Source organism: Oncorhynchus tshawytscha, unplaced genomic scaffold (genome assembly GCF_018296145.1).
Source record: "Oncorhynchus tshawytscha isolate Ot180627B unplaced genomic scaffold, Otsh_v2.0 Un_contig_14356_pilon_pilon, whole genome shotgun sequence".
NCBI lineage: Eukaryota > Metazoa > Chordata > Actinopteri > Salmoniformes > Salmonidae > Oncorhynchus > Oncorhynchus tshawytscha.
Genome location: NW_024604379.1, coordinates 1 through 2628, shown reverse-complemented (window position 1 = coordinate 2628; position 2628 = coordinate 1). Strand labels below are relative to the sequence as shown.

The 2628-nt window shown below is 44.7% G+C and overlaps 4 non-coding genes across 4 annotated transcripts; all 4 read right to left on the bottom strand.

Moving 5' to 3' along the window:
- Positions 1-330: 330 nt before the first annotated feature.
- trnaf-gaa lies at positions 331-403 on the bottom strand. Its single transcript has one exon. It is a non-coding gene; the product is annotated as a tRNA-Phe (tRNA).
- Positions 404-485: 82 nt separating this feature from the next.
- Positions 486-559, bottom strand: trnai-aau. The gene has a single exon. It is a non-coding gene; the product is annotated as a tRNA-Ile (tRNA).
- An 853-nt stretch (positions 560-1412) lies between these two features.
- On the bottom strand, positions 1413-1485 carry trnaf-gaa. The gene has a single exon. It is a non-coding gene; the product is annotated as a tRNA-Phe (tRNA).
- Positions 1486-1567: 82 nt separating this feature from the next.
- Positions 1568-1641, bottom strand: trnai-aau. Its single transcript has one exon. It is a non-coding gene; the product is annotated as a tRNA-Ile (tRNA).
- Between the last annotated feature and the right edge of the window lie 987 nt (positions 1642-2628).

The window sequence follows — 2628 nt, the reverse complement described above, 5'->3', positions numbered from 1 at the left end:
CAAACATCTGGGGAATTTGATCAATTGGTATTGTGTTTGCTTAGCATGCTATAGGTAGTGGGATCGATGCCCGCATTCCCCAAAAACACATTTTTTTGTGGATCCAAGAAAGCTCCAGTTCACACTTCATGCAGCCTTGTCTTACGACAACCTACTGTCATGTAACAATGACAAGCAATTTTCCTGTAACACTGATGTCAAAATGTCAGATGAAAAAGCAAGACATTACTTACTTTCAGAGGAGCAGCGTAGCACACACCATTGAGGCCCACAAACAAAGCTGTGGATAGTTTCCTTGAAGCCAGAGCATAAAGAAAGAACAAATACAAATGCCGAAACCCGGGATCGAACCAGGGACCTTTAGATCTTCAGTCTAACGCTCTCCCAACTGAGCTATTTCGGCAATTCACTAAATTTAATTCTGTGGCACCCTTGACAATTCACATGCATGTGACTCACAATTTTGACACTGAAAATGTACATCATAGCCAGTACGGGGATCGAACCCATGACCTTGGCGTTATTAGCACCACACTCTAACCAACTGAGCTAACCAGCCACTAGCTATTGGCTGCAATTGTTGAGATGCACCGAGCCTCTGCAAGTGCTGGCGCGTAAACTAACAAGTCCACCAACAGCATAGCCTGACAAGACTGGACCCTCTTGGTTGCTTCATGCGGAAATTCCAAACGGCTGGGGAATTAGCTCAAATGCTTTGCATGCGTGAGGTAGTGGGATCGATGCCTGCATTCTCCAAAAGCACATTGTTTGATGGATCCAAGAAAACTCCAGTTCAGACTTCATGCAGCCTTGTCTTAAAACAATCTACTGTCATGTAAACAATGACAAGCAACTCTCATGTAACACTGATGTCACAATGTCAGATGAAAAAGAAAGACATTACTTACTTTCAGAGAGCAGCGTATCACACACTCTAACCAACTGAGGTAACCGGCCGCTGGCTACAAAGCACAATTGTTGAGATGCACCGAGCCTCTGCAAGTGCTGGAGCGCAAACTAACAAGTCCACCAACAGCATAGCCTGACAAGACTGGACACTCTTGGTTGCTCCTTGTGGCAATTCCAAACATCTGGGGAATTTGATCAATTGGTATTGTGTTTGCTTAGCATGCTATAGGTAGTGGGATCGATGCCCGCATTCCCCAAAAACATTTTTTTGTGGATCCAAGAAAGCTCCAGTTCACACTTCATGCAGCCTTGTCTTACGACAACCTACTGTCATGTAACAATGACAAGCAACTTTCCTGTAACACTGATGTCAAAATGTCAGATGAAAAAGCAAGACATTACTTACTTTCAGAGGAGCAGCGTAGCACACACCATTGAGGCCCACAAACAAAGCTGTGGATAGTTTCCTTGAAGCCAGAGCATAAAGAAAGAACAAATACAAATGCCGAAACCCAGGATCGAACCAGGGACCTTCAGATCTTCAGTCTAACGCTCTCCCAACTGAGCTATTTCGGCAATTCATTTAATCTAATTCTGTGGCACCCTTGACAATTCACATGCATGTGACTCACAATTTTGAAACTGAAAATGTACATCATAGCCAGTACGGGGATCGAACCCATGACCTTGGCGTTATTAGCACCACACTCTAACCAACTGAGCTAACCAGCCACTAGCTATTAGTTGCAATTGTTGAGATGCACCGAGCCTCTGCAAGTGCTGGCGCGCAAACTAACAAGTCCACCAACAGCATAGCCTGACAAGACTGGACCCTCTTGGTTGCTTCATGCGGAAATTCCAAACGGCTGGGGAATTAGCTCAAATGCTTTGCATGCGTGAGGTAGTGGGATCGATGCCTGCATTCTCCAAAAGCACATTGTTTGATGGATCCAAGAAAACTCCAGTTCAGACTTCATGCAGCCTTGTCTTACGACAACCTACTGTCATGTAAACAATGACAAGAAACTGTCATGTAACAATGACAAGCAACTCTCATGTTACACTGATGTCACAATGTCAGATGAAAAAGAAGACATTACTTACTTTCAGAGAGCAGCGTATCACACACTCTAACCAACTGAGCTAACCGGCCGCTGGCTACAGAGCACAATTGTTGAGATGCACCGAGCCTCTGCAAGTGCTGGAGCGCAAACTAACAAGTCCACCAACAGCAGCCTGACAAGCCTGACACTCTTGGTTGCTCCTTGTGGCAATTCCAAACAGCTGGGGAATTTGATCAATTGGTATTGTGTTTGCTTAGCATGCTATAGGTAGTGGGATCGATGCCCGCATTCCCCAAAAACAATTTTTTTTGTGGATCCAAGAAAGCTCCAGTTCACACTTCATGCAGCCTTGTCTTACGACAACCTACTGTCATGTAACAATGACAAGCAACTTTCCTGTAACACTGATGTCAAAATGTCAGATGAAAAAGCAAGACATTACTTACTTTCAGAGGAGCAGCGTAGCACACACCATTGAGGCCCACAAACAAAGCTGTGGATAGTTTCCTTGAAGCCAGAGCATAAAGAAAGAACAAATACAAATGCCGAAACCCAGGATCGAACCAGGGACCTGAAAATGTACATCATAGCCAGTACGGGGATCGAACCCATGACCTTGGCGTTATTAGCACCACACTCTAACCAACTGAGCTAA